At 68.8% G+C, this 9,524-nt stretch overlaps 1 long non-coding RNA gene across 2 annotated transcripts; it reads right to left on the bottom strand.

The window, feature by feature from the left end:
* Nucleotides 1-1,098: 1,098 nt before the first annotated feature.
* Nucleotides 1,099-9,323, bottom strand: LOC142051177 (uncharacterized). 2 transcript variants are annotated; one of them, XR_012658340.1, is made up of 4 exons: nucleotides 9,262-9,323; nucleotides 2,163-2,222; nucleotides 2,028-2,067; nucleotides 1,099-1,302 (listed from the first exon to the last, which is right to left on the bottom strand). It is a non-coding gene; the product is annotated as an uncharacterized LOC142051177 (long non-coding RNA). The 2 variants fall into 2 exon arrangements; XR_012658339.1 differs by having other exon boundaries at nucleotides 9,258-9,323.
* Between the last annotated feature and the right edge of the window lie 201 nt (nucleotides 9,324-9,524).

The raw sequence follows: 9,524 nt of genomic DNA on the forward strand, positions 1-9,524 counted from the left end.
AGGTACGCACGCCAGGAGGAGCGATCCCCCGTGCGTCTGGCGCCGTGAATAAACAACGCCTGCTCTTTAATACTAAATTGGCGTTGAGGAGTCGTTTCCGATTTTACCGCGTTTTTCGGTAACACAGGGAGTCAGACCAAGAGGGCCAGAGAAAGACAAAATACCGACAGGCTACAGGACAGAGCAGGAGGAATAAAAAAATAAAAACGGAGCCAGAGCCAGGCAGAGAGAGGCGGAGATAGAACAAGTAGCCACAGGCTACAGGACAGAGGGAGGGAGGACTGAAAAAGACGGGGAGGCAGGGAGCCACTCAGAGCGAGATGGAGAAAGAAGGTGCGGGGGGGGCCCAAAAAAAAAATAAAATTTTGCAGCAGGTAAGGAAAGAGAGGGGGCCGGGGGAGAGACAGGGAGGGCCCAGGACGCACAAGAGAGGCAATGGGGCCCCAGTGGCCCAGGACTCACCGCGACTCTCGCTCTCAGCGCTGCTGACACAATTTAGCCGTTCAGATGCTTCTTTCCTCCCTGCCTCTTCTGCAGCTCCAGACTCTAGGCCGTCCTCCACCTGAAGAGAACACATGGGTGTCTTACAGCTCTTACGAGATTGAGGCTTCCTAGGCACGTAGCCTAGCTCACTCGTGCTGGAGCTGGGAGCAGGCGCACTGGGCAAGGGGGGCCAGGGGAGGCTGAGGGGGAGCTCTGGTGAGCTGGAGAGTCGGCCATCTTCTGCACCCTGGGCAGGGGGAAGGGGTCATCATCCTCCTCCCCCTCTTCCCTTCTATCAGCTCCCGGGTAACTCCTAGGGCTGCCCTCACCCACTCACCTTTAGCATACCAGAAGCCTGCCTCGGCGGGTCGTTTGAAGCTTCCCATCCCACCAGCCCCAGTAGTGCAGGCACACAAGGAGACACCCCTGCACCCACCAAAGGCGCTCGCTCACCTCGCCGGCAGCCCTAGGCCTCACCCGACACAGGGAATCGTGTCCGACACACCACCATGCTGCAGCAGGAGCGGAGGAGGCCTTTCCTTACCAGGAAGCAGCAACGAGCACGGCGGCATCACCTCGCAGGCACCGCAGCATCACAGGGCTGTTACCTGCGGAGAGAGCAATGGGGATCACAGGGACGCCACCGCGCGTGCGCGGCTCCCGGGCTCAGTACCCAATTCTGGTCGCTGGGCAGCAGCATTATCTGAATTACTCTTCTCGATTAATACCATCCAGAAACCGTAACTTGGCTGCATCCACAGAGCTTCTATTCCTCTGCACCTTTCCCCCTCGCAGCCCCAGCAGCACCGTTCATTGCCTCTGCACCAAACAGCAAAGCGTCTCGAGCATTTGTCCTTTCCTCTCGACCGCTTAAAAACATCTGGTGCTTGCTACTGTCCATGCCACTGCCCCCCCCATGCCCGAGGGAGGAGAAGCAGCACAGCAAACCTGGGGAACAAGGTTGGGTTCCCCACCCCCGCAGAATAAGCCCCAGGAACTGCTGGTAGGCATGTGGCATCAGGGTTGTGATAGGGTTTTGTTTTGGTTTTCTTGTTTTCCCCCGCCTTCTTTACATAATGTAATAATTGGGGTTGCTTTTCCAAACTACTGAGTTCTGTGGGGACTTTTTGTGCTTTTACCCTACAAAAAATGGTCATTTTCACTTTCGGTTTTGTGCATGAGAATGGTTGGTGGGTGCTTTTAGGTGGTTGTTCCTTCCCCACCACCACCCTTTTTTTCCTTTCCAGCTGCACAAATCCAGCTGGAGTTGGCTTTCCCAGAAGCCCCAAGTTGTTTTCTTTCCACCAGAATTCTTTGTTTTTTCACCCCCCACTGCAGACCCAGAGTCGGGGGTTTGAGGTATTTTTGTGCCCAGGCAGCAGCTCCCAGGCTGCATAAGCAGCCCCACAGGGGGAAGTCCCCGTTTGAGGGAATCGGCCCCAAATTGGGATGGGAAAGTGAAGAGAAAGAGAAAAAACCCTGAATAACCTGAAAAAGAACACCTACTCCAGCCCACCAAGCACGGGTCACCTTGCCTGACTCACCTCCAGGGCCCAGATCACGCTCGGCTCATCGCTTAGCACCCTCGGATCACAAAAAAAAAGAAAAAGAGTAAAACCCATAATGGAGCCCGATAGCCATCAGTCACATCTTCCCTCCAGTACTACACACAGACTCACCTTCTTACAGCGCTCCCCTGGGCTCTCCTCCGTTGCCCTGCACGACTCATCCATCTGCACCTGGAAAAACAGCGTTACTGAACAAGTCACCTGGAGGCACAGCAACAGCTTAACCATTCCACAGCTCTTGTGCCCACGTAGGAATACCATCTAGAGCCCAACTACAGCCTGCCGTTAAAGGAAATGCATTAAATCAAACGTTAAGCCCTCGCACATACAAGCCGGAACAGCAAAAACACGGCACGCTCGCGCACCCAGGGCGCAGCCCGACGGAGGTCCACGCGCACCTCGCCGGTTTGATGCGGAGCCACCCAGCATCCCTGCGAGCACAGCTGCAGGTGCAACAGCAGTTTCACCTACACCCATCTCGGCGCGCAGCGCTTCTGAAGCTTTAAACTGAAAGCCATACCTTGACGCTTGGCCACACTAGAAGCGAGCCGTAGCTAGAACTCCACAGAAACACAGCAACACAAATTGCGCACCCACAGCGGCGACAGCTTCGCAGCTATTTAGACCTGGAACAACAGAGAAAAGTAAAACAGCTTCATCACCCGCACAGGAAAAGCAGCAGACGGAGACAAAGGGTCAGCATTCATAGCCCTTACAGAACACAGGCGTTCTCTCTCCTTCCATTCCTAAACCCATCTCTTAGGTCTAAATATCGCAGCCCTGCTGTGGCAATAGCGAGAGCAGGGAACAAGAGCCCTGCCGCCGGCCGTTTGTGCGGCAGGACACAAAAACAGAGGGACATGTTTTGCCACGCACAACCCTGAATCTTCTGAAAATTTATGTTTACTAAAAATAGCCATTGGGAACATATTCCCAAAAACGTTCGGCAATAAAACTTTTATGTGTTTGACACCCGCACATTTTCTGGGAACTTGCTATTTGCTTCCTGGTTTTGCTGGTCTTCCCTCAGAAGTTCTACCTGCAGCCAAGTTATTCCCACCCACCCGACCGGTTCAAGCATTCACCTTCCTGGTATTACCAGCACATTGACACAGGCGAGCAACTTAACTGCTCTTCTAAAACTATCCAAATGACAATTACAGCCCTGAAAGAGGAGTGGAAGAGAAGAAAAGGAGAGATCAGGCAGCAAAAATGCTCTGCAGGCTGCTGCCGGCCAACACTGCACTCTTTTGTTAAAGCCACCCCGCCCCCCCCAAACGCAAACAAAAAAACCCCATGACTGTGGAATGCCTTTTTTTTCTTTTCAGTAGTCCTTTTGGAGCTCATCCCTGTCTCAGCATCTTGTCTTGTCAGAGCATGAAGTGCAGATGATCTGTATCCCGATGACATTTGCATGGGATGAATACATTTTCAGAAATAGACCCGATCCGTGAGACTCCTGTCACCTTTGTGGTTTTAATAATCCTAACTCAATTTTATCGACTGACACACTTGTGAGAAAACTAATTAACTTTGAAACTTAGCCTCTCCTCGGGGAAAAAACATGTTAGACACCAAGTGAAACCGATTCAGAGCTCCTCCGAACCACGATGGAGCCGATAGAGCTGTTGTGACTTAGTCTGTATGATTAATTAATTGGTTAATAACTATTCTAAGCAGCGCAGAAAGACGAGCTGGACCCAAAGAGGGTGCGCTGCGCTGGATCCAAAAAGCACCCTTCCTCCAGAGACCCGCCTCAGGTGGCGAGTTCGCTCTGGTGCATGCCGGCCTCCCGAACTTCGGGGTCCGATGTGACCGGACCCCCACCTCCGGGGAGGGTCCTCGTACCCTACCCAACCCCTGCTTTCCCCTGCAGCCCCCAATGCCCCCACACCACCCCCACCCCCCAGCCTGCACAAGCAGCCAAACCGGCTTCTGCCTTTGGCCCCCAAACCAGCTCACTTTGGGACCGGTTCTGAGCCAAAAAGCCCAGCTGCTGAGCCTGTTCTCAAGTCCCAAAAATGCAGCACTTGACCTCTGCTCCTCAGCCCAAAACCACACCACTTAGTCCCCTCGGTCAGGCCCTCAAAACGCACGACTCGATCTGTTTCAGGGCCCCGGCGTCAGCCACAGGAGCCTGCTCTCAAGGCCCAGGAACAGAAGAGCTGTGCTCTCCCCGTTCAGGGACCAAACCAGCTGAGCCTGGCTGCGTCCCGGCCCCCTCCGCAGTCCCCACGGGCAACGCTCAGGGGCGCGGAGAGCGCAGCCACCCCACAGCCCTGCACCCCCACGGCCCACGCGGGCACTGTCGGGGAGGCCTTGGGAACTGAACTGCGCGGGCCCGGCCCCGCACCCCGGCGGGGCAGCCCAGCGCCGGCCCGGCAGCGCTTTCTTCCTGCTCTCGCAGGCCGCGTTTCCCCGGCAGCGCCGGGCCCGCACCCCAACCCCACAGGGGGCCGGGCCCAGCCCGCCTCCAGCAAACCGCGGCGGCAGCAGCCAGGGTCCTTGCCTGCCTCGCGGGCAAGGGGGACCCGCCCGGCACCACAGGAGCCCCCGCCGGGGTCGCCGCCGCCGCCCGACCCCAACGAGGAGCAGCCAAGAGCCGGGTGGGGCTGCCCCTACTTCCCCACGGCCGGGCACGGGCTCGGCCCCAAAACCCAACCACCGACCCAGGACAGCGCTCGGCACGGGGCCGCTGCTGCCCGCACCCCGTGCCCCCCCGGGGGCTCCGCGGACCGGGAGACCCCACAGCCGAAACCCGCCGACCCACAGCGCGCCCGGCCACGCGGCTCCTCACCTGCCCCCCGGCGCGGCTCCGGCTGCCCCACGGCCCGGCACGGAGCCGAACCCGGCCACCGGACCATCCGCCGCCCCCCCACCCCCCACCCCCCCCCGGACGCTCCGGGACTGTTCCCGTCCCTTTTCGCTCTGACGCCTCAAGCCGAGCCGGCCCCGCTCCTCCGAGCTACCGGCGGTGCCCGCTCTGCTGCTCGGGGCCAGGCCTTGTTCTCGCCCGGACGCGAGAAGCCGCCCCGGGGTCTCCTCGGTGCGTCCAGCCGCGTGCCGTGCCGGAGCGGGGAGAGCCGGGTACGAGCGCGGAGCCCTGAGGCAGGGGTTGCCCCCAGTGCCGCCGACGGTGTGTGGGGGGGTGTCGTCGTCCCCCGCCCCACACGGGGGGCGCACACACGGTACACCCGCGGGCAGGGGCATCCCCGGGGAGCCGTGCAGCCGGGCTGCGCCGTAGGAGGGGAAGGTGATGTTGGTTTCCCATTTTCCCCGCAGACTGATCCTCCCCCGCACCCCGTACTGAGTTGCCCCCCCCGCCCACCCTTTCCCGCGCGTTACAGCCCGCGAAAAAGCTTTTAACAACCCGATCGGCAACACTCCCTTTGTCTCTCTTCCAGCAGCAGCAGCAGCGAGAGATTAAGCCAACTGCAGCAGAGAGGAAGAAGGCAAGGAGAGCCTTTTCAAGCAAGGGCAGGACAAAAATGCACGGCGTGGACAGGCACAGGAGAGGCTGCATTATCTGGAAAGCACAACACCTACCCAACGGCAGAAAATAAGGAACGAATCGTTTCCAAGGAGCTGCAGCAGACGAATCACCTTTTTTTTTTATTGCTCTCCTGCCCTTTGTTATCCAAAGCGATAGGCTTCACCACCGGGCAGAAAATATCTGCCTAGATTTACACGGACAACCAGAAACAATCAAGCCACCCAGGAAAAAGTTCACAGCAGAGGTATAACACATCAGCAGCTAAAACATTTGTTACGCAGGCACAACTAGGCACTAAACAAAGGCTTTCCAACACTGGAGGTCTAGAACAGGTAGACATTAGCACAGAAGCACAAGGGGCTCTGTCACCCTGCACAAATCTCCCCGTGCCTACACACGCACACGCTCAGAAGTTATTTATCAGAAAACGCCCGACTGAGCCATTTGCCACAGTCACCAGACTCACGACATGATAACACGACATGACACACGAGGTGGGCTCAGAGTTTTAAGGCAGAAATACCTCCCCCGCCCCCCACCCGAGATCTTTCAGGCTCCAGACCTGCCATCTCCCCGCACCAAAACTACCCGGCCAAAGGGTTTCAGGTGGCCCAAAACACAGTACACAGAAAATAGACGGGGAAAGCCCTACATTGTGCAAAAGCGAACGATGCCCGACCAGGGCTTCTCTGCGGGGCCCGGGCCCGGCACGGAGCCGCCCCCCCCACCCCGGCCCGGGCCCGGCACGGAGCCGCCACCCCCCCCACCCCGGCCCGGGCCCGGGCCCGGGCCCGGCACGGAGCCGCCCCCCCCCCCACCCCGGCCCGGGCCCGGGCCCGGGCCCGGCACGGAGCCGCCCCCCCCCCACCCCGGCCCGGGCCCGCACGGAGCCCCCCCACCCCCCCACCCGGCCCGGGCCCGGGCCCGGCACGGAGCCGCCACCCCCCCCACCCCGGCCCGGGCCCGGGCCCGGCCCGGAGCCGCCACCCCCCACCCCGGCCCGGGCCCGGGCCCACCCCGGCCCGGGCCCGGGCCCGGCCCGGAGCCGCCACCCCCCCCACCCCGGCCCGGGCCCGGGCCCGGCCCGGAGCCGCCACCCCCCCACCCCGGCCCGGGCCCGGGCCCGGCCCGGAGCCGCCACCCCCCCACCCCCGGCCCGGGGTCGGGCCCGGCCCGGAGCCGCCACCCCCCCCACCCCGGCCCGGGCCCGGGCCCGGCCCGGAGCCGCCCCCCCCCCACCCCGGCCCGGGCCCGGGCCCGGGCCCGGCACGGAGCCGCCCCCCCCCCACCCCGGCCCGGGCCCGGGCCCGGGCCCGGCACGGAGCCGCCCCCCCCCCCACCCCGGCCCGGGCCCGGGCCCGGGCCCGGCACGGAGCCGCCCCCCCCCCACCCCGGCCCGGGCCCGGGCCCGGGCCCGGCACGGAGCCGCCCCCCCCCCACCCCGGCCCGGGCCCGGGCCCGGGCCCGGCACGGAGCCGCCCCCCCCCCACCCCGGCCCGGGCCCGCACGGAGCCCCCCCACCCCCCGACCCGGGCCCGGGCCCGGCACGGAGCCGCCACCCCCCCCACCCCGGCCCGGGCCCGGGCCCGGCACGGAGCCGCCCCCCCCCCACCCCGGCCCGGGCCCGGGCCCGGGCCCGGCACGGAGCCGCCCCCCCCCCCACCCCGGCCCGGGCCCGCACGGAGCCCCCCCACCCCCCGACCCGGGCCCGGGCCCGGCACGGAGCCGCCCCCCCCCCACCCCGGCCCGGGCCCGGGCCCGGCACGGAGCCGCCCCCCCCCCCACCCCGGCCCGGGCCCGGGCCCGGCACGGAGCCGCCCCCCCCCCCACCCCGGCCCGGGCCCGGGCCCGGCACGGAGCCGCCCCCCCCCCACCCCGGCCCGGGCCCGGCACGGAGCCGCCCCCCCCCCCACCCCGGCCCGGGCCCGGCACGGAGCCGCCCCCCCCCCACCCCGGCCCGGACCCGGCACGGAGCCGCCCCCCCCCCCACCCCGGCCCGGGCCCGGCACGGAGCCGCCCCCCCCCCCACCCCGGCCCGGGCCCGGCACGGAGCCGCCCCCCCCCCCACCCCGGCCCGGGCCCGGGCCCGGCACGGAGCCGCCCCCCCCCCACCCCGGCCCGGGCCCGGGCCCGGCACGGAGCCGCCACCCCCCCACCCCGGCCCGGGCCCGGGCCCGGCACGGAGCCGCCACCCCCCCCACCCCGGCCCGGGCCCGGGCCCGGCACGGAGCCGCCACCCCCCCACCCCGGCCCGGGCCCGGGCCCGGCACGGAGCCGCCACCCCCCCACCCCGGCCCGGGCCCGGGCCCGGCACGGAGCCGCCACCCCCCCACCCCGGCCCGGGCCCGGGCCCGGCACGGAGCCGCCACCCCCCCACCCCGGCCCGGGCCCGGGCCCGGCACGGAGCCGCCACCCCCCCACCCCGGCCCGGGCCCGGGCCCGGCACGGAGCCGCCACCCCCCCACCCCGGCCCGGGCCCGGGCCCGGCACGGAGCCGCCACCCCCCCCACCCCGGCCCGGGCCCGGGCCCGGCACGGAGCCGCCACCCCCCCACCCCGGCCCGGGCCCGGGCCCGGCACGGAGCCGCCACCCCCCCCACCCCGGCCCGGGCCCGGGCCCGGCACGGAGCCGCCACCCCCCCACCCCGGCCCGGGCCCGGGCCCGGCACGGAGCCGCCACCCCCCCACCCCGGCCCGGGCCCGGGCCCGGCACGGAGCCGCCACCCCCCCCACCCCGGCCCGGGCCCGGGCCCGGCACGGAGCCGCCACCCCCCCACCCCGGCCCGGGCCCGGGCCCGGCACGGAGCCGCCACCCCCCCCACCCCGGCCCGGGCCCGGGCCCGGCACGGAGCCGCCACCCCCCCACCCCGGCCCGGGCCCGGGCCCGGCACGGAGCCGCCACCCCCCCACCCCGGCCCGGGCCCGGGCCCGGCACGGAGCCGCCACCCCCCCACCCCGGCCCGGGGTCGGGCCCGGCACGGAGCCGCCACCCCCCCCACCCCGGCCCGGGGTCGGGCCCGGCACGGAGCCGCCACCCCCCCCACCCCGGCCCGGGGTCGGGCCCGGCACGGAGCCGCCACCCCCCCCACCCCGGCCCGGGGTCGGGCCCGGCACGGAGCCGCCACCCCCCCACCCCGGCCCGGGGTCGGGCCCGGCACGGAGCCGCCACCCCCCCACCCCGGCCCGGGGTCGGGCCCGGCACGGAGCCGCCACCCCCCCACCCCGGCCCGGGGTCGGGCCCGGCACGGAGCCGCCACCCCCCCCACCCCGGCCCGGGGTCGGGCCCGGCACGGAGCCGCCACCCCCCCACCCCGGCCCGGGGTCGGGCCCGGCACGGAGCCGCCACCCCCCCACCCCGGCCCGGGGTCGGGCCCGGCACGGAGCCGCCACCCCCCCCACCCCGGCCCGGGGTCGGGCCCGGCACGGAGCCGCCACCCCCCCACCCCGGCCCGGGGTCGGGCCCGGCACGGAGCCGCCACCCCCCCCCACCCCGGCCCGGGGTCGGGCCCGGCACGGAGCCGCCACCCCCCCCCACCCCGGCCCGGGGTCGGGCCCGGCACGGAGCCGCCACCCCCCCACCCCGGCCCGGGGTCGGGCCCGGCACGGAGCCGCCACCCCCCCACCCCGGCCCGGGGTCGGGCCCGGCACGGAGCCGCCACCCCCCCCCACCCCCGGCCCGGCCCGCACGGAGCCTCCACCGCTGCCCGAACTCACTCACCAGCGCTCTCCGGCCTCTGGCCACGGCCGCGCTGCTCTCCCAGGCGGCTGCCGCAGGCGAGGGTCGGGCGCTGCCAGGCCTCCAGGAGTCCTGAGGAGCTGGCGGCCATCGCAGGGGATGGCTGCCTGCGGTCGGACTGCCGCGGCGCTCCCCGCCCAGCTCCGAGCAGTCTCCGCCGGCCACGGGCTTCCCACGCCGGGCCGCAGAGGGGCCCCGGCACCGCAAAGAGACACCTCGCGGCGCAGCCGCCCCACGCACCGCTC

The sequence above is a fragment of the Phalacrocorax aristotelis genome, unplaced genomic scaffold (genome assembly GCF_949628215.1).
Source record: "Phalacrocorax aristotelis unplaced genomic scaffold, bGulAri2.1 scaffold_217, whole genome shotgun sequence".
Lineage (NCBI taxonomy): Eukaryota > Metazoa > Chordata > Aves > Suliformes > Phalacrocoracidae > Phalacrocorax > Phalacrocorax aristotelis.